The following is a 21757-nucleotide window of genomic DNA, read 5'->3' on the forward strand; positions in this document are numbered from 1 at the left end:
ATATCTCCAGAATTCCAGTTTCCTTTTCCTAACCAAAGCCCAACTGTCATTGTCACCCTATGAAGTCACCAGCCACAAAGTAGGACACAAGGGCCCAAGCATTCTGTTTTAGAATCAGAGACAGAGAAGAGCCAGAACTTGCATGAGGACAAGGACCTCCCTAGCATCCAGAGGAGAGACAGGAATGGTTGACTTGACCTTCTTGGTAGATTGACCTTCTCTACCCAGAGCTCAGTCTACCAAGCCTAGACTATGAGGGATTTCCTGTTTGGGCCTAAGAAAAAAAGACCACACACATTATTTTGACACACTGTGGTCCATGCCAAGATCCTGACATGCTGGTGGACTGAGGGGACACAGGGACAGAGGATGCTCAGTAGTGACAGCAAAGTGGGGGACAACAGCGTTCTTGGCTTCTCTGGACACTGTGGCTATTTTGAGCTACAGCAGTTTTTACAGACCTCCCTCTCTCACGTGGTAGCTGTCCTTGACTGCTCAGACTTGCAGCAAATCCAACTTGAGACTGGTGGAAGCCGAGCATCAGAGCCCCAAGGGTCAGGCCAAGGAACAGGGGGCACTGATACTGTACAGATACCAGGGGACAAGCCAGGCACAGGATCAGAAGCCAAGGGACAGGGTCTGGGCAGGGAAGGGCTGATCACCCCAAGAGATGGGAGGTGCCTCAGTTGCCTGTTTACCCTGCACAAAGCTCTGGGCCCTATGTCTGATCCCCAGTACCCCATAAACCAGAGACTGGAACCCCAGCACTTGAGAGGCAGAGGCAGGAGGATCACAAGTTCAAAGTTGAACTCAATATCTTCAACTTCATACTGAGTTCAAGGCCAGCCTGGACTACTCGAAACTCTGTCTCAGAAACAAGTGGGTGTGGGGCGGGTATGGGGGGTGGCAGTAATCGAGGCTAGAGGGGAGCAATTCTGGAAGCAGAAGGAGACCTTGTGACTCAGGTGAGGAAGGCTGGCTTTCCATTCTCAGTGTCAGTGTGTGGTGTCAAGAGGCCTCACTTCCTAATAATTCATCTTCTGAGACCCAAACGAAGCCACACCACCCACTCATCTTCCACTACAGCTCACAGCCCCTGCATATGCTACACAGAGGAAAAAAAAAAGGGTTTTCTGCAGACAAAGTCATGGGTTGTGAGGAGGTATAGAAAAACCTCTTCATGTACAAAGGACAGACTTAAGGCAGTTGAGTGGATGGGGCACTGACATGACCTTGGCAGTGCTCAGAAGTGGCTCACCATTGGTGGACACCGAGGCCCATGGCTGCTCCGCCCAACACCATCTGCAAATGACCTGAGGTCTGCATGAAAATCAAGTGTGCGGTGACACCATGTCCCTTCCTCTGGCACTTGGGAAACCAGTTGTCCCGTACCTCATCTTCAGCAAAAGGACAGAATACATAGACTGTGTGAATAGGTTGGTGGGCTGGGGATGCCTCTGGACTCTGAAGTCTAAAAGTCCAGCACCCTCTGCCCAGCTTCCATGCCTCTCTCCCGGCTCACAGAGCCACTGTGCCTACCTATTCCCACTCTTTGTTACTCATCGGGCATCTGGTTACCCGGAGAGAGCCTGCCTCGAAGTGAGTCACCGCAACCTGTGCCTCTTAAATCCACATGGTAAACACAACAGGCACTGCACAGGGTGCTGGGTAAAAGCAAGGAGGTGACTAAGGCTTACAGAACCATAGCTGAGGTGGAGGAAACTCAGCTAAGGAGGCTAGAAACTCCTGAAGGGTTTTAAACCCTGGTGGGGGAGTGATCCATTCTGATACCATCATTATGCATCCCCTGGGGTAATAAACACTATGTCATTAGCGTCATTAGCACCATTAACACCGTAGTGCGAATTAGGTAATGAGATGAAGTGTCACCTTGCAAAAGACTAAGATGGGGACTGATAAAGGTTTGATGCCAGGGGAAGGAAGCCAGAAAGAGACAGGCTCACCCACTGGAGAGGGACAGAACCCAAGAAACCTGGGTGCAGGGTTGCTCTAAGGATAAGCATCCTACACGCATGGTTTGTGCCTGTACATAGTGACTGCTCCCAAGGGGCAGACAGAAGGTAAAACATCCCTCAGGTCTGCAGCAACAAGCTTTGGCAAGACCTGAAGGAAAGGAATGAGCTACTAGAGAAAGTTCTAGGGTGTAATGAAGGCAGCGATACCATTGGCTCCCAAAGAAATTCTCTTACCCCCTATCCCAGTCACTTCTCAGCATCCCAGACTTGCAACGTGAGGGATCTCCCCAGTAGCCCTGCAGGGACGCCACGGCATTGCCTCTATACCCTTCCACCTGAAGTCCCCTCCACCGGACAAAGGTGTCTCTCTCAATGCAGAGGACAACTGTGGCAGAGAGGACCTTGCTCAACCTGTTTTCTAAGGAATAATCTGACTCCGAGAAATCAGGTGTCTTACTCAAAAGTCACACAGCAAAAGGAAGGCAAAAATCTAGGCCAGGGCTCTTTCTTGGCAGAGCCAAGTTGGCAAAGGCCCCTGAGAGACAATGGCTCCAGATCAGGTGGGTGACATTGAAGCCCTGGAGCAGTGCCACCAAGAAGCAAGATCAAACGCTCTGTGAAGTTTGCTTCACAGTTTGCTTCACACGTAGGCCACGGTCTGTCCTTCCTGCCCCTAGAAAGCAAGGGTCGGTGTTTCATGTGTGAGAAATGCTGGGTCCCAAGACACAGACCGGGAGGTTCCAGAGGCGCTCAGCAAACCCCAGCCCTGAAGGATTCGTTCACACATGCTGTGGGTTACACGTTCGTCTGGTCTGTGAGAAGGGAAGAGGGTGGGTGAAGCCCACACAGGAAGTGATTTCTGGTGTGACAATGACCATCGAGGAAACAAGATAACCAGATAGTGGGACTATAGTGATCCAGTATAAACCTGGCCACGTGTGCCAAATCCCTTGCCAAAGTCATCTGTTCTCTGCCACCTGCCATGACAGACGGGATTATGGGAAATGGGCTGGCAGGAGGGTACTGCCCACAGTGCATATGGATGCTTATAGAATATGCAGACGTGTGCCCCCTCCCGAGCCCCCGAAACAGAGGGTAACAGGGTCAGATGTTCTGAACTGGGACCCAAGCAAGGATGGCACAGAGCACGGCTTGAACCACTGAAGATGAATCAAAAGACAAGCCTTGGTTTGTTTGACCCATCAGTTGGTTTTCGACACTATTTACCTCAAAGCAATCCTCCTGCCTCAGCCTCTCAAGTGCTGGCTTTACAGTCATGAGCCACCATGCTTGACTTGCTTTTGGTCTTGTTTGAGACAGGGGTCTCACTCTGACCTGAAATCCATAATCCTCCTGCCTCAGCTTCTCAAGTGCTGGAATTATAAGTATGCCCCACCTCGCCCAACAGGATCCTTTCTTTGTAGAAGTCTAGCTTCTTCTATGATGAGGCATTCTGGCTAGCATGCCTCATCTCCCCAAGGGAGCTGCCACTCGGTGTACACACTGGCACCTACCCACTCCCATGAGAACAGGAAAGCCTGAACTCATTCATTCCCCAGCCTCTCCGAGGACAAGGAAGTGCCACTCACTGTGCTAGTGTAGCGTTTACAAAAGTTGAAAAATACCCACGCCGGCCCTGCCTGCCTGCCTGCCTGCCTGCCTGCCCTGGGTGACACTCTGGGCTGTTAGAGGCGGAGGAGGTATGGGGGTGAGCAGTCTGAAGTCTGATCTTATCTACTTTCCTGCCTTTGAACATTGCCACAACAAACCCAGCAGGCCAGGCTCTTTGAAAAGCAGGGCCTGTTACACACAGCTCAGCCCTGGCCCCCTTCCTTCCTCCAGGTCCCCTGGCTCCCTTCTGTACAATCTCCAATGGCCTGCAGGTCAACACCTTGGAAAAGGTAAAGCTACTCACTCCCTTAAATAAGACACATGGCCTCACTGATCAACCCACACTGAGTGCTTACTGAGGTCTAGAAACAAGCTAGACACAAAGAGAAAGGTACACAGTTGGCCCCCACATTGGCTACTAGAAGTGACAGAGTGCCAAGCTTCCCCGGGATTAACAGGAGATGGAAGTCATTATTGTTGGCTCAGTTCAGGCCCCTGTGTTCTGTTCAATAGATGCATAGAAAAACCATACAGGAGTAACGATCAGACATTGGACTGCTACACATGACAGGTCGAAGCTACCAGCATCTGAGATGAGAGGGCCGAGTGAGTAGCTGATGATGAGACAGAAGCCCAGACAGTGCTTGGAGTTCTGAGTTCCTATTTCTGGGCCAGTAGTGCCTAGTTCTCCACCTGTTCTAGGTTCCCTAAGGCAGGTCAGGTCACAGCTGGAACTCAATCATCCTTAACTCACATCTGCACAGGTCTCTGCTGCTTCCTTAAACTCTCTTCAACCCCATCCCTCACCACAGCACCTTGGACTTCCCCAAATGGTGGGAGGCAGGGGGAGGAGAGCAAGGCAGGCCCAAGACAGGGCTTCCGAACAGGGAACTCCAGCAGTCAGAACTGGGCGGATGAATGACACACGGGTAAGTTACCTTTGTGGAGAAGGGCCAAATTAATACATTCAAAAATATTTACTGAGCTCTGCGCCCTAGGCAGGAAGTGACTCAGCAGACATTCAGAGAAAGGAAAGGTGGTTAGAGAGAGAGCCGGGGGTAACCAAGGCAAGGGAGTGGAACCATTCTGGGAACAAAGGACAGAGAGAGAGAGAGAGAGAGAGAGAGAGAGAGAGAGAGAGAGAGAGAGAGAGAGAGAGAGAGAGAGAAGGGTGCGAGAGTCTGGGGCACACTCCGAGATACATGGCAGCCAATGGATGTGGCAGCAGGTGCATATAGCATACCCAAGAGGGACCAGGGTGAGCTCCAACTAGAAAGAGTGAAGACAGATCCAGATAGTGCTGGGCTCTGGAGACCTTTCAGTACCCAGCGAGGGGACCGGACCACATCCCAGTCCACATGAGCAGGATGAGTCCGGGTCCTACCTATCCACTGTGGTCTGCCCCTGCTAAGGCCATGGAGAAACTCAGGCTCGCACCTGTTTACCAGACTCTCACTCCGAAATTATCAGAATCCGTCCACATTCACCAGTCTGCACTAGCCCTGACCAGCACCCCAGGCAGACCCCAAATTCCTGCAGTGGAGGAAGGACCTGAATGTTCACACAAAACCCACTGGCTTCGAGAGGGTGGTTGGGCCAGCTCACTCTGAAAAGAGCCTCCTTTGGCATATTGCAAGTGGTTTTCACACATTTCTGGGCAAGGGCGTGGGACTGTGTGAACAACACGTTCCAAAAGGAAAAGCAGTGTGCAGTGGTCTCTTCTGACTCGCCCTACCTGTGACAGACTCCAGTGCATGCCCCCAGTGCACACACCTCAGCCCACCCCACCACGGCCTGACTAGCAAGGCAGGTCTAGAGGATCCTAAGGTCAATGCCACTCACTCACAACGCACTGACCTTCCAGGTGACCAGCAAGAATGCAATTAAATCTCAGGCCATTCCACATGAGCTCACCTTACCTCCATCTGGTCCGATAGAGCTAAGCAGGGTCGAGGCTGGTTAGTGTTTGGATGGGAGGATATGACTAATCCTTACAGGGAAGGGGCTGAGTCTTCACTAACTCTGCCTTCAACAAAACAGGTGCCTCGGACCCTGCGGTCAATGGCAGAACAGACCCCAGACATTCCAGGTCCAGTTTCCCAGGAGAACCCACTTCATCGTACAATCCCGCCTGCCCCTCAGTCCCGCCATCCCACAAACGCCTGCACAGGCAAGAAAGCCTGACAAGGCCATCGCCTCACACCCACTCCAGGGGACATGAAGGCTGGCATGCTAGTCATGCACAGGGTATGACAGCTAGGCTTGGACAGGAGAGGCTACTGCCCAAACGTCCCAGAGCTAATAAGACTCAGCACTTGTCATTCCTTGTCCCTGGGTCATACTTCAGTATACTTTCTCGGGATAGTGAAATTTCCAAGCTCCTGAAACCTTCTCTTACTTCTCCTAAAGATTAAATACACCTTTCACTCGGTGCCAGCTCAGCTTCCTCAGATGGCACCATCATAACTACGCTCACTGCCACTACCCGGGACAGCATACTAGAGAGCTGCTCCCGAGAGGACCGAGTCACACAGTCACATAGGGCTGGTTGAGCTTGAAGCCCTCTTCTGATACAGCAGTGTTTATAGAACTCACTGATGCCCATGTGATTCATGTCACCATAAACACAGACTCACCCACCCGGCGCTGGGTCCACATCAGTCTTAAAGCAGAACGAGCAGTGAACTGCGTCCTAGAAAGGCTTGTTTCCTGCCATGCCAAATGTTCACAGTGGAAAGGAAAAGAGCAGGGCTGAGGAAACTGTCCCATTGTTCAAGTGCTAACCGCACAAGCACAAGGACATGAGTTCAAGTCCCGGGACTCTCAGAAAAGGACTGGGTGTGGTAGCAAGCACTTAGATCCCAGGGCTGAGGAGGCAGAGACAAGAGGGTGCCTGGAGCTCACTAGGCAGCCAGCTGAGACAAATCACTACGTTCTAGTAACTGTCTCAAAAACACAAGCAGAGACCAACTGAAGGAGACACCTGAGGATGATCTCAGGCCTTCACATGTACCTGTGTATGTACACACACACACACACACACCTGCACACAAATACACACACACCCCTGCACACAAATATATACCCACACCTGCATACAAATACACACACACACTTACACACACACCTCTGCACACAAATATATACACAAACACCTGCACACAAATACACACACACACTTGCACACAAATACACACACACCCCTGCACACAAATACACACACACCCCTGCACACAAATACACACACACACCCCTGCACACAAATACACACACACACACCCCTGCACACAAATATATACACACACACCTGCACACAAATACACCCACCCACACACACAAATACACACACACCTACACACAAATATACACACATACCCTTGCACACAAATACACACACACCCCTGCACACAAATACACACACACATACACACACCTGCACACACCTGCACACAAATACACACACACACACACAAACAGAAAAGCAGCAACAGCATGCCATGGAGATGCCCCATCACTCCTCATGTACACATTCACACACAATACATTCCTTTTGCTCTACACCCAAACTGGGTGGTGCATATAGAATTATTCTAGAACATGCATGCAGACACAGGCCAAAATCTCCAGAGTTAATCCCGGGCATTCCCCACCAGGGCAGTCTCCCCAGCACCCTTGGAAGGCACAAAATAGTAATTACATCAGATGTTACCCAGCAACTTCTCCCACTGTGACATTCTCAGAGCAGACTGAAACTGGAATCCAACGATCAACCCAGCAGTTGCTCTGTGGCCTTGGGCAAGTCCCTGGCCCTCTCTGGCTCTCCTGTTCCTCAGAAAGGTAGAACCTGACCAGGACAGGACAATGCTCTGCTCGGCCTCAGTGCACACAGAAGGCTCCTCCTCCCCTCAGCGACATACCTTACAATAACCCCAGTGTCCGGAGGCCACCAGGAGAGGAGTGTGCTTGGCTTGGATACAGATGGTAGACCACATCAAAAGCTAAAGTGCTAGAGCTTTAACATCTACAAGTAAGCGGTTCAGTTCATTTGCAATGGTGTCAACAATGACACCTGTTGGTCTCTAAACACACTAGCCCTGTCCCCAGAGTAGACCCCTCAGCCCTACTCATATCCTGTAACCATTCCTCTATCTCTCTTCTCTCCCAAGGCTGACAACCCTGGACACTCTGTGTGCCCAGAATCACTTAATGATGGCTTGGGGAGGGGGCGATATCTGGCTTCTTACTCAGCACATTTTCAAGGTACACAATGGTATAGAGCACGGCCTTCTCACTTCTGAACTGAAAATAACATTTCACTGAGTGTTTGGGTTGGATTGGGTTTTGGTTTTGTTTCATATTTGAGATAGAGTCTCTCATAGCCAAGGATAGCCTCAAAGTCATTATGTAGCCAGTGATAACCTTCAACTTTTGACCCTCCTGCCTCCATCTCCCAAGTGCCGGGATGACAGATGTGCCCAGTTTAAATGGTGCTGAGGATGGAGGTCCTGGGCTTCATGCATGCTGGGCAGGCAGTCTACTGACTGAGTCACATTCCCAGCCCCTGACTAGTCTCTGAGTCAGTAAGTAGACCATCCACAAACTTCAGAACTATTAATTACTAGTGAAACTTTAAAAAGGTGACCTGTAATGTAAATGAAGAAAATACCTAATTAAAAAAAAAGAAAAAAGGTAACCTGTGTATGGTACAAGGTGGGGTGAGTGCTTGTTAGGTTGGTCCAGCATTGCTACGTCTCTCTTCATATCCCACTTGCAGTCACATCTCACGGGTTCCTGTTCAAGTCGTGACTTCCATGCAGGTGAATGGAAACTTTCCCGCATACATGTCTTACCTCACTCCCAGCTCTCTGCCAGCATGTCTCCAAGAGGAAGACCTCCCTGTACAACAACAATCACACATACAATCCACAGGCCAGCACGGCCTCTCTACCAGCTGTTATTGTACATGAAATTTAATAAAATTGAAAAACTATGTGGTTTGAGGGTGTTCTGATTCTTCACGCTTCAAAAGGCCTAACAACAAACAGGAATTTTCTGAATGGGTTTCCTAGGCCTCCTGAAACAAGTTGCCTTTTGCAATCTGTGTTTCAATGGCTGTGTGAGCCAGGGAGCTGGTCCTGGGATACAGGGACGGACATTCATTAGGAATTGATGCCGGATTTCCCCTTCCTACAAGAACATACCTGATCCAGTGGCAACCCATGGCCCGGTGTCTTCACCCCTGCTTTCCAGTCCTGTGACTTTGAACTGATAAAGTCAGTTGCCACTTGTGGTCCCAGTTTACTCTGAGAGAATTCAGGAGTCACGTCCACTCTCTCTAGAGGAGAGTGAGAGTGGAAAGGGCGTGGCCTTGGAGCAGAGGGTGTGGGGACTATGCAGTGTTAACTAACAGCCGGGCCCCCAGGACATAAATCCAATCCACAATTCAGGGCAAAGTCCACATCTAAGACCATTTCAAACTGCTATCCCTCCTCAGAGCCTAAACTCCCTCCATGTCTGTCCTCAGTGACAAGCCTACCCTCCACCCCACTGTATACCCCACAGTTATCTCTCCCCCCTCTCCCTGGGGACACATGAGTACCTCAGTACCCACTTCCACCTGCCCTCTGGGGGCTACGCTGGCCTCCTCTGTACAGCCATCCTCCCCAGCGCTCTGTGGTCTCTTCTCCCAACACTCAAAGCTTGTTTTCTTTAATTAGCTCACTGTGGCAGGAGAAAAATTCTGCCCCACCCTCGAAATGAGCGGCTGAGGCCTCAAATGTACTCTGTGGTCTGCCTCTGGGCTACCAGGCCTGAGCCAGGCAGAAAGAGGCCTGCTTGGGAGGCCAGGCAGGAAGAAACCCCCCCGCTACTCACTCTGGCCGCTCCCTCCCCACAGCTGACGCTGGCCCTGCAACCACAGGGCTGTTCCCTTCCTGAGGCCCCAAAACCTGCCATTGTGGCTCGGGCCAGGGGACAAGGCCAAACCCATCAGCTTTCTCTCTCCCTCCTCCTTCTTCCTTCCTTCCTGACCTGATCAGGGGAAGCCAGGCAGTCCTAGCACTGCCTCACCTCCCGGGTGCTGCAACTAATTTGAGATACTGAAGGTTTATCACAGAGTTCCCAGTATCGGTATTCAGATATGCTTTTTTAAATCAATAAGCTTTATTATGGTATTTTCATATATACTTTATTTTTTTAACTACTTTTGTATGTTGTATGGTTCATGGTGTGTGTGTGTGTGTGTGTGTGTGTGTGTGTACACATATATGCAGATATAGATATCAGAGGTCAATACCAGGTGTGGTCTCCCAGGAGCTTATCTACTGTGTCTTCTAAGACAGGCTCTCTCAATGGCACTGGCCTGGGGCGAGGCTGGCTGGCTGTTTCCACTTCTCCAGTGCTGGGATTTCAAGTGCACAGCCCCACACCTGTCTTCTTAGGAGAGCTCTAGGGATCAAACTCCGGTCCTCGACCTTGTGTGACACGTACTTTACCAACTAAGCAATCTCTCCTGCCCATGTACCTGATGCGCATTCATCCCTCTCGTATCCCAGCTCCCCTGAAGGCTTTCTCTCCACATAGTCAGCTAAATCTCACCCCATGAGGAAGGCTTACCCATCCTCACTCCATTCCACAGATAAAGAAACTGAGGCTTTCCTGAGGGAGGGACAGTTCAAGGCACTGACAGGGACAGAGGCTGAGATCTCAGATGACTCTAGAGCGTCATGTTTCAACCGCTGCTATTTGTCTTCATTCTAGCAGTTTCTAAAGAACAGCTTGGAGAGCTGCTTAGGGGGCTGGGATAGCAGCCCCTCAGACACATTCAGAGGCTCAGAAGTTAAAACTTGGAGCTGGGGCTCTGAGTGCACACCAGCACAACGCCATCTTTTTCCTCAGCCTTCTTCCCCACGACTGCAGCAACTACTTACATAATGTCGGCTCAGTCTCACCCTGTAAGGTGGGCCTACCCATCCTCACCCCATCTCACAGATAAGGAAACTGAGGTTTTACGGAGGAAGGGACAGACCTGGTGACCTGGTTCATCCTCGTGACCACCCTCGGTGGTAGTTACCATTATCTTCATTTTATATAGGGAAACTGGGGCTTCCAAAGACTTTGACGACCTGCTCTAGAATAAGCAAAGAGTAAACAGAAGGACCCGACCGATCCAGGATTTCAGCCTCCACATAGCCCACACTCCTAACAGCCACAAGGACAACAGACCTGGCTGATACTCAAATCAGAGCTGCCCAGGCTTCTATCCTAGGCTGTGCAAAAGCTCCTAAGAGTGAATGCAATGTACTCCCCCCAAAATGCTCCCCCAAGGGCAAGTTAAGGGTAGCCTGTAATGCCCTTAACTGTAATGGTGCCGTTGCCACCGCCAGCAGTTCTTTAGATCAAGCAAATACTCATTTGTCTGTGAGTTCTCTTCAGTCAACTAGCCTGTGATTAGATCCAGGATCTAGCAAGAACCCGTGTGCACAAGGCCTGGGACCTCCAGCCCAGGACAACAGGCACACTGGCATCATAGTGTGTGCATAGCATAGAGTCCATGAGCTGGACATGGTGGCACCTGCCTCCCATCTCAGCACTCAGAGGCTGAAGCAGGAGAATCACTAGAAAGAGCCAGGCCAGCCTGAGCATAGGATAGTGGATTCCAAGCCCCCTATACACACACACACACACACACACACACACACACACACAAACACACACACCACCCAAGGCACTAAAATAAGCTTTTCCCATCTCATTTTGTCATTTAACATCGTCTTGAGAAAATTATGATTTTACTATTCACCTAGATGTGTGATCTCACATGACAACGGTTCTAGACAAGCTTTTAACTGGTCTATAGAATTTTTGTGCACAGAATTTGTGTTTTACTCTTGCATTCTGACCAGGACAGAAGCAGCGAAGCCCAGGGCCAACTTCACTCCACAGTCTCTCCTTCACGCTGGCCTGTGAACACACTCCCCTCAAGGGCCACAGGAAAAGAGGTGCTGTGAGGAAAGGCCCTGAGGGCAGCTCCAACCTTCCTCTTCCTCCTCCGCGCTCACTTTCAGAGTAAGTTGTTGGCCGATGGACGATGGACGGAAGGAATAGAGTGAGGAGACAGGCTTGCTGGGTCAGCAAGTTTTCCCAGAGGTGCTTTGGAAAGCTTTTCTTTCTGCATCCAAAACAAATTCTGGTTCAAGCTCTGAGCGCCCAGGCCACAGCTGTGATAGCTTACCTAGCACTCGGTTTCAAGCCCTTCGAAATGAGTATCTGGCTGAATCCTGTGCTCATGGGACACTGCAAGCACGGCTAGGAATGGGGCAGAAAGAACCACGTGTTCCTCCGCATCCCATTCCTCACCCCACTGACCCTCCCTTCCCCTGCCCTCCCCTCACAGAGCACTGCTTCAAAGAAACTAATTATCAAGAAGAGATCCAAGATGGCGGCCACAGGTCACTGAACCAAGCAAGGGTCTGCGACTCCCCATGAAATGCCCGTGAGGGTGGCCACACCTGAGGGCCACACTCAAGTCACACTCCGGGGCTGGGGAAATGGCTGAGCAGGCAAAGGGGCCTGTCTCCAAGATTGACAACCTGAGTTGAATCCCTGGGATCCCTGTGGTGGAAGGAGAGAACTGGCTCTGGGAAGTTGTCCTCCAAACCCTACATCTGGCCTCACCACACATCCATGCATGCACACGCAAAACAAACAAAAGACCCACTCCCACAGCTGCCCTTTACCCACCATTTTATATCATTCGTGTGCTCAGCTCACATCTGCATGTGCCCTGGAATAGCTATGAAGCCAAACCCAAACTGACTTAAATCCACTTACAGCATCATGAGATCGGTCCTTTGTGTGAGTTTTGTACTAGTAACTAGACTGTGTCCTTGGGTATAAACTTTATAAATGACAATGTCATGTCATAATGTCAAAAATTTGCACACTGGGGATACTGGAGCTAAAGATACCACCTCAGATGTCTGAGAAATGCAGGCTAAAGCCTCAGACACTGAAAAGGGAGACCGATCTGTTTAAATGCTCGGCCACTTTAGTACCTGAAGGACTAGGAGAACACAGTGGCCTTCCTGTTTGAGGATGACACACTGGCTGCCAGGTGCCAGCTTGCTTGCCTACCCAGCTAAAGTCAGTCAGGTGGGAGAGCAGAAAGGTTGAAAGCCCAGCGGTTAAGAGCACTGAATGCTCTTGCAGAGGACCCAGTTTAGTTCCCGCCTCACAGCCATCTGGAACTCTAGTTCCAGGAGATCAGACATCCTCGTCAGGCCTCAGTGTGCACCAGACACACAAACAGTCCCCATACACACACACTACAGACACTCATAAAAATACATTCATCTTTAAAATAAAGACAGATGCCAAGTGTCCAATCTACATCTGATTATCACCAAGGGATGGAAAGATGGGACTGGTACTTCCTGGCTCTTAGCAAGGTGACAAAGACAAGCTAAAGTTTGTACAGAAATTAAACCCCTCTTACAATAACCTTAAAATACTTTCCTAATGGAGGGAATCAAGGCTCAAAGAAGTCACATGACCTGCCTTTGGTCTACTCAGCCAGCCAGGTTCAGGGTGATTCCTCTGGACCTGCCACCACACACCAAGTATCTCCTACACGAAGTACCTCTGCCGTCTCAGAAGTTGGAGCTACCAGGTATGGTCAAAACACACAGATACTTAACTGCAGAGAAAATGACAGCAACTCTGAGTCCACATTGCTGTGGCCAACCAAGGCAGCCACAACCTGCTAAGATTTTTAAAAAAGGTTGAAGCATGGGTCCTGAGGGCTGCAATAGAGACATGTGGTCACATCCCTGCCTGCTCTAGTGCAGCCTGTGCTGCGGCAGATCGCAGGTAATTACGAGCTCTGATGGTTGTGGCTGCATGAGAAGTAACGTGTGTTTATTAAGTTCAAGGCCCTGCCTGTAACATGGTTATTTAGAGTCATTAGGACCTGCTAGAGCAGGCCCTGGCCTCCCCGCTATCACATCGCCCCACCCTGCCACGGCCCTCTCCGAAGGGCAGCAATTTTGAGCCAAGCATGAGGCTTCTATGCTGAGTCGGCCTTAGAAGGCAGCCAGGTAAATACCTGCAACCTTGTCCAAGGACAGCAGCTGAGGGGACAGTGCCTGATTGACTCCAGGTGCAGGCTGAGCGGGAGTCACAATGAATGTCATCTTCACCTCACATCTTAATGTCACCTCTGACTACAATTCAGATAGTGCCAAGGTCTGAAGTTGCATGCCCTAACCTGTCCAGGGCTCAGGATGGCTTTTCTAGGCCCATCCCCATAAGCCAGTGTGTAGGCTGCCTCAAAAGGTTTTGGTGTCCAAAGCCTTGCCAAAGGATGGATGGGCCAGAGCTTGGAACACTGAAGGGGAGGTGCCTGAATAGCTGAGGACCAGAAATAACGTGATCGGGGGTCAGATTCTTCGCCTGACTCACCCCAGGTGAAATGCTTGCCATCTCTGAGCCGTGGTATCCTCGGCCACTGAGGAAGACCTCCAATAGGATGGCACTAACCAGCCTCACTAAAGTATGCCAGTCAAGCCTTCCATTGGTCCCAGAGGCTATGGAAGGCAAGGAAATAGTCACAAGTATCTCCCTTGTGTCCTATGGGGAACCAGCTCCAATTAGCCCTGCCAACTCATAGTCCCAACATATTACCACCGTCAGCAGAGCATCTGCCCAGTTCCGCTTTCCCTTCTTAGCAGCCACACTGCACATGGCTTCTAGGCAAGGTGGCCTTTGTCTGCCTCTTGGGACAGGGCTAGCTCACATCCTTCCTCCTACACTGTGGAAGCCTTAGCTGCTGCGTGTCGCTAACACCCTGCTTGACAGGATTTGAGCAGTAGAAACTGGAGAGGAAGAGAGAAGAGGATTGGGAGGGGGCAGGTAAGGGAAGGGGATGGGGGAGAGGGAGGGGATGGGATGAAGGAAGGGGACGTTAAAGGGGAGAGAGAAAGGGAGGAAAGAGAAGGGGGTGGAGAGGGGAGAGGGAAGGAGAGAGGGAAGGGGGATGGGGAGAGAGGGAAGGGGAGAGGGAAGGGGAGAGAGAGGGAAATGGAGAAGGGGAGGGGGAGGGGGGAAGAGAAGGGGAGGGGAGGGGAAAGGGAGGAAGGAAGGGACCAGGAGAGGGAAGGGGAGAGAGAGGGAAATGGAGAGGGGGAGGGGGAGGGGGGAAGAGAAGGGGAGGGGAAAGGGAGGGAGGAAGGGACCAGGAGAGGGAAGGGGAGAGAGGGAAATGGAGAGGGGGGAGGGGGAGGGGAGGGGGGAGGGGGGAAGAGAAGGGGAGGGGAAAGGGAGGGAGGAAGGGACTGGGAGAGGGAGGTAGAGAGGAAGAGAACCTGCACTAGGCCAGGACAGAGGTTCACAGAGATGTCCAGGCTACCCACAGGATTAGGAGGATGTGTGAACCCAATCAACTTTATACTTAGGGGCCCATGGTGACCCTGACCCTACGTGTTCAGAACAACACCTCTTCTCTTTATCCCTCCAGACTAAAGATGAGAGTGGCCTCCCACTGAGCTCTGGGTCACCTTGTCTTCCCACATTCTCAGCTCTGGTATCACCTGTGTAGCCAAGGTCCCGTATTAAATTCCATTTGTGGTAAGTACAGCATGCAGGTCCACATCCCTAGTAAGACTCTGAATAACTCAATGTAACTACTGACTACAGCAGTTCAGAAAGCTTATACAGGCAGAAGGTCCTGGAGGGTCCTAGAAGGCCATGTGCGAGAATTAAAAGAGGTAAATTGATAAAAGCAGCACCACCTGAATATTATCAATATCTGAAACAGGGGCCAACTACAATGCCAAGGCCAACTGCAAGGGAAAGCTGGAGAGGCGAAAATCCGTGACAACAGCAGAGACAACCACGGTCTGTACTTTCAATTTTAAAACACCTTATTTTCTTGAAACCATGGCCACAGCCACAATGACACCAGAAGTTCCTCCTGAAAGTACCTGGTGGTTATCCAGAGGTGAGTGACTCACTTGCTGAGGAGGTCACACGAGCATCACGCTGGGTCCTTGGCTGCTGGGGAGGGCAGGTGACCAGCCAAAACCCCAAACCTCCTCTAGCCTTCTCTTAGGTTTGGAGATGGGGTCGGGCTCTAGCTGGAGTCCCTGAGATAGGGCGAGATTGTTGGGGTGTTGGGGAACTGTGAAGCTCTTCACACAGCAGCAGGGGCTGGGTGGCAGAGCAGTTATGGCACTTCAGGCCCACAGGGAAAAACAACAATGAAAGAGTGGGGGCCGTGGTGACTTGGGGTCCAGCAACTGGGAGGGAAGTTTTACTTCCTTTCCCACAGACGTAATTAAAATCAAAAGGAGCCGACTGAGGTGGGCATGTGGCACACACTTGTAATCCCAGCACTCAGAAAGCTGAGGCAGGAGTTCAAGGGTAGCCTGGATTACAGAGTGACTCTGTTGAAAGAAGAAAAAGAGAGAGAGGGAAAGAGAGAGAGGCAGAGAGACAGAGAAGGAGGAGAGGAGGGGAGGGGAGGGGAGGGAAGAGGAAAGGAGAAACAAAAGAGAGTAAGGGGTCCCCAAGGGTAAGAGTGTGCAAGCCTATTGATCTGCGTTCAATCCCTGGGACTCACAGCAGCAGGAAAGTGACTCCTGAAAGCTGTCCTCTGATCTCCATGTGCACCCATGTACACACACACACACACATATATATGTTATATATCATATGTGTAGATATTATGTGTGTATATATGTATATGTGATACATTATGTATATATACATATATGTGTGTATCTATGAAATATAAGATGGTAAATGAGATTTGTCATATATGTGAATATACACACACACACACACACACACACACACACACACGAAAAATGGCTCCTGAAGCCGGTTGATAAGCAGATGAATTTGTGCACAGGAACTCTGAGGTCCTGCCTCCTGCCCTGAAGTGACGATGGCGGGTAACTCTTTCAGGGAAGAGATTCCCATGGAGTGCCTCCCATATGAGGACGAGTGGGTGACAGCTTAGCAGACACTGAACAGTCAGACCATGACCTACTGTAAAAAGGGTCCTTCACTCTTAGCCCAAGCTGATTTACCCAAGAAACCTAGAGGCCGGCTTCAAGGAGGAGGCCTGAGGCAGAGCCTTAAGGGCTGCCAGACAAGCTCATGTCTACTTTTTTGTCTTCAGTCTTGAGTGGAACCGCTCAGCTCCTGGGTCACGTGTGCCATACGCTCATGAGGAAAACCAGGCTCAACATATCTAGACCACATAAGGCTCCAATCTAGCATCAGAGAGTACTGCCCAGCACCGGCTCCTACCTGTCCTTACACGCCCCACACACACTTACCCCTTACTGCTAACTGGTTTCTACCATGCAGGACTCTGACTGCTCTGGCGATATGACCATTTGCTAATCTGCCAACTTAACAAGAAAATGTAGTTAGTATTATGCAGCTATTTCTTCCAGATTGAAACATGGCCTCCTCGAGGATCAAGGGAGCCTCAGAACATCCACGACCAACTTACAAAGACTCGCAGGGCTCCTCTTCGGGTTACCGAAGCAGGAAGTAACTGCGGGGAGGGGTTCTTCAGTGGAGCTGCTGGCTCCAGGAATACAGATCTTGCGCTGCCAACCATGCTAAGATGGGCTCTTCAGTGATGCAGCTGTGAAAATCACCCACACTCCTGTAAGCTATGCAGATAATGGCATCACCAAGCTGGACCTGGACAGCATCACCTTTGGTGTATCAGTGCCCACCCTACCTGCGATTACCCTGGGGGGGGGGGGGCGGGGGGGGGGAGAATCCTTCATAGCTGGGACTTGTGCAAAGCTGAGCAATAAAAAAAATCAGGCAAACGAGTCAAAGAGCCAGCTAACGGAAGATGGCTTTAGAGATGAGAATGGAACTGTGGCAGTACTTCCCCGACTCAAGAGCCAGGAGGTAAGAGATCCGCGGTTTTCTGAGACAAAACACACAGCAGGTACATTTCTTAAGGAAATGCTGCCATTAAAAAATAAATGTAGACCTGAAGGGACAGCCATAGACCCTGCTCCTCCACTCAGTACCCCTCAGTAGGTGTGTCCCTGGTCACTTGCCCCACCCACTCCCTCTCCAGGGCACTGTGAAGACATTATGTAAGGGGCCAGTGTATGGCAACCATAGTGCATGCTGACTTACTTGTGCCCTAGCCCACCCCTGCCCTTCCAAGATTGAAGACAAAGACCACCCAGTCAGATGGGGATCTGGCTTGTTCCAGTTCCCTATCACAATGATGATCATAAAGAAAGAAAAGAATTACACCTTCGAAAAATGCAACGCAGGCAGGGTGGTCCCCAGGACAGCAGCCAAGGAGAGAAGTGGGGCTTTAGTTTTCCAGAGCGTTTCTATCCAAGCCTGGGCTCCCAGCTTGCTTCTTTAGAGCAGCCCAAAAGCAGCAACCCCCAGCCCCACATAGACACTTTTTAAAAAGTCACTTTTCCAGAGAAAGCTGCTAGAGGCACTGTTCGTACTAGGAGACTCTGCCGGTTCAAGTGTGGGGACCCTCCCTTCCAGGCTCACTGGACAATCTCTGTTAGAGAAAAGTCACCCTGACAAAGGTCAGAGGTAAGCCCCTGTCTTTGCCAGGAAGCTGCACCCGTCTTGCAGAACACAGCCACTCCCTCCAGTGGGACAGAGAGCAAGGGTGCCCTCCCCTTCATTGGGAGACAACATCTGAAAATAGTCTTCCTATTAGTGGCCCGCAAAGCAGCAAGCCCCTGATGTCTCCTCTGCTCTGCTACCATCTCTCCCAAACAGGGCCCCTGGATGGTTCTGCCACCTCTGCTTGCTCGTGCCCCTCCTCATGGTTTTACACTTGCAGTGACACACCTGGCCAGAGTGTAACCCTGTCCTCACCTCACTGCTCTGTGACCACAACAGACTACCCCAGCCCCTGCTCACCCGCCTGTTTATCCTGATCTCACCCTCTGAGCTGTAGAACAACCAAGAGCTACTTAGCACCTACAGGCCAACACTGCACCTATCCTCAAGCACAGGCCCCTAGGAGCACGGGATGGGGCTCCCACAACCCCTAGAGGCCAACCCAAACTGAGTGAGGAAGCCAGAAAACCAAGCCTGGGGCACAGCTATACACAGCAGGCTTTCCTCCTGCCAACAGAGGTGATCACTGGGAATAAGTGGATGCGTGCATGGCCTCTCCCTCCACCTTGAGCTGTTGGGCTTGATTCTTCTCCACCCCACCCCACCCATGAGCTGCTAAATTGGCTGGAGCTCTCAATCAGTAAGGCAAGAGCTCTGTATCACAAGCTGCAAAGGGTGGCTTGCTCAGCTGGGTTCAGGCAGAGCTGGCCTCAGAGCTGGCCTCAGAGCATGCAATCTCAAAGCACAGACCATAAACATAAAATTAAAAGGTAAAGTAACAAGGGCAGAGATGTTTACTGGAAAGTTTGCTTTTGCTGCCCAGAAAATATGGGCTTTTTATAAACACACACACATAACGCCTCTGCTGCCCACCTTTAGAAGTATGTACTTTGCTCTATATGTGGCTTTTTTATCTGCCCCTGTTACACTCAGCTCATGACCGGGAAACCTGGAATCATCACCCACATAGAAATGACACCCTTGGCACCACCAGGGATGAACAACACATGGGCTGCATTTACAGTTGCTCACCAACTAGCTCAAGGGACAAACCCCAGTTTCCCAGCAGAGGATTAATCCCATGTGAAAAAAAAATTATTCCTGAAGCTAGGGAAGTGCTTGGGGGGTGGGGGGGGGGGGGACAACAACAACCTCATGTTAAAGCTGGCTGCCAATGAGGTACCCACCAGGATGGCTTCCAGACACAAAGAGCATCATACCAGGAGGCAGAAGTTGGGCCACGTGTGTCACTTGCTAGCTTAGGTCCCATCCTTCCATGTCTCTCTCCCCAGCCAGGACCAGTGGCTTCCCAGTTCCAAGTATTCACTGTGTGCCTGGCACAGGAAGCCCTCATTACCACCAGTTGAGAGCCACCTACTAAAACCTGCAGTATCACTCTGAGCCCTTCGAGGACGAAGAGCACACTATCTGTGTCTCTAAGCACCGTCACAGCTTGCTAGTTATTTAACTGATGGATTCCCTGGCCCTCTGAATGAATCACGGCCTAGCTCTGCCCAATTGCCAACACCTGAATCCCCCCAAGTCTAACTCTGCAAAGCTCCTAGTCTACCACTCAACTCTAAGAACCTTCAAGGTTAATGCAAATTGACACATTCGCTGACCTCCTGTGGCTCATGCCACACTAACTGAATATTCTTCACCTTTGCCTTCCTTCCAGGAAACAACCCTGTCCCTTCATCTGAACCAGAGATTCCAACCCAGCCGCCCTTGATGGTTTAACATCTACTCCATGCCCCAACAGATTTCTTAGAGTGCTATAGTAGCAGCCACTCTCCATCAAAGACAGGAACCCTTTGGCCAAAGAACCAGGGAACAACACCCACTCCTCCATCTTTCAGAGCCCCCAGAATGCACCAGGGCACAGCCAAGGATCTGGCACTGATGGATGCCAGCACTGGCTGAGGCCTCGGTAGCATGAACCAAGTGTGGGTGTGTGCCATGGCCTGTTTAATCCATTCCTGCTCCACCCCTGGCCCCACCCCCCAAGTCTTCTGTTTCCTGAGCAGAAATAACCAGCTGCAGATGGTTCCACTACTTCAAAGCTCTTGAGAAACCACCGGACCCAGAGATGCTGAGACAACCAGGCTGCCAGCTGATGACCAAATCTGCACAGCTAGCCCCAAGATGCCTGAATTCTTAGTGCGTGTGCTTTATTTTTGTAGCCAACCACCATCACTTTCCACCCAGAACACACATGCCCGTCACACCAAACCACAGCCTTACATAAGCACCTGCAGCTGTGGCTCTCAGTCCCAGTTACACACTGCAGTCACCTAGAGAAAGCCAGAAAGTACCGCCGTTCTCACCTCCACCTGCGGCAATTCTGAACCAAGTGGTCTGAGGATCCAAACGTTTGTAGGCAGCCGGGATGGTTAATACTGATTACCAACGTCGCAGGAGCTAGAATCACCTAGGAGAGCACTGGGCACATCTGTGAGAGAGCCTCTAGATTCAGTTTACTGAAATGGGAAGGACTACCCTAACTGTGTGTGGGCAACACCATCCCAGAGGCTAGGAACCCAGGCTGAATCAAGAGGGAGCCAGGAGAACACAAGCATACAAGCATACAAGCATTCAGCTCATGCTCGCTCGCGCTCTCTCTCTCTCTCTCTCTCTCTCTCTGCTTCCTCGTTACAGATGCCCTCGTTACCCATTGCCTCACGCTGCTGTCACCATTTCTCCCAGGCCATGACAGACTGCGCCCTCAAACCACAAAGCAGAACAGACCCTTCTTTCCTTAAGTTGCTGCTTGCTGATCAAGCATTTTGTCACAGCGATGAGAATTTTACTAAAACAGAAGCCAAGGCAAAAAAAAAAAAAAAAAAAAAACCTTCCACAGTGGCTCAGACTACCAAACGTGAGTGACGAGGCTCCAAGAGTCTCAACTCCACACAATACTTTGAACCCCAAACTTCTTTCCATTCTGTCTTCAACTATGGGCCCCACTTTCTAGCCCCAGAGAGATTATATCGTGATTCTGAAACTCTCAGAATGAATAACTGTCATTTCTTTGAATGCAAGTGCAAGAATTTGACCTTGAAGACAGAGGAAATTTTAAAGCCCTACTACGCCTTCAATTTACTGACAGGAAGACCAGGGGTTGAAGTGACTCACTCAGGGTCACAAAGCTGCCACACAAGAGCCCAATCTCTAAGTCTCTGTCCTGAATATCACAAGGGAGGAGGGTGGCAGAAGAGTGTAGAAGGAACAGGTGAGCTGGTTGTGCACTTACTGGATGCCTTTAGAGGTCACCCTCCAGCTACCTAATGGAAAGACTTCATCTCCTTCACTTAAGATGCCTGAAGGCAAAAGGCAGTGAGCTTTTGAAATACTGCTGTCACCACTGGGAGTCCTCAGCCGCGGTGGCCCTGTGGCTGGCCGAGGTTCCTCAGAAAAGCCATTAGCAGAATGGGCCTAAGCCAGTTTTGAAAGGGTGCTCTGTGAAAGCTGCAGCCGGACAGAGAGACCAGAGCCAACTGTGGATTCTGGCCTCTCGAGGATGAGAGAGGCTG

The 21757-nt window shown here is 50.7% G+C and overlaps 1 protein-coding gene and 1 long non-coding RNA gene across 3 annotated transcripts in view; one reads left to right on the top strand and one right to left on the bottom strand.

Annotated features, from left to right (window-relative positions):
- Positions 1-21757, bottom strand: part of Smad3 (SMAD family member 3) — a 111229-nt gene that overhangs the window by 70549 nt on the left and 18923 nt on the right. The window lies entirely within an intron of this gene.
- Positions 14294-21068, top strand: Gm51710. 2 transcript variants are annotated; one of them, XR_003948342.1, is made up of 4 exons: positions 14306-14498; positions 15103-15212; positions 15403-15585; positions 17051-17356. It is a non-coding gene; the product is annotated as a predicted gene, 51710 (long non-coding RNA). The 2 variants fall into 2 exon arrangements; XR_003948341.1 differs by having other exon boundaries at positions 14294-14498; positions 15403-21068.

This window comes from Mus musculus, chromosome 9, assembly GCF_000001635.26.
Source record: "Mus musculus strain C57BL/6J chromosome 9, GRCm38.p6 C57BL/6J".
NCBI classification, from domain to species: domain Eukaryota; kingdom Metazoa; phylum Chordata; class Mammalia; order Rodentia; family Muridae; genus Mus; species Mus musculus.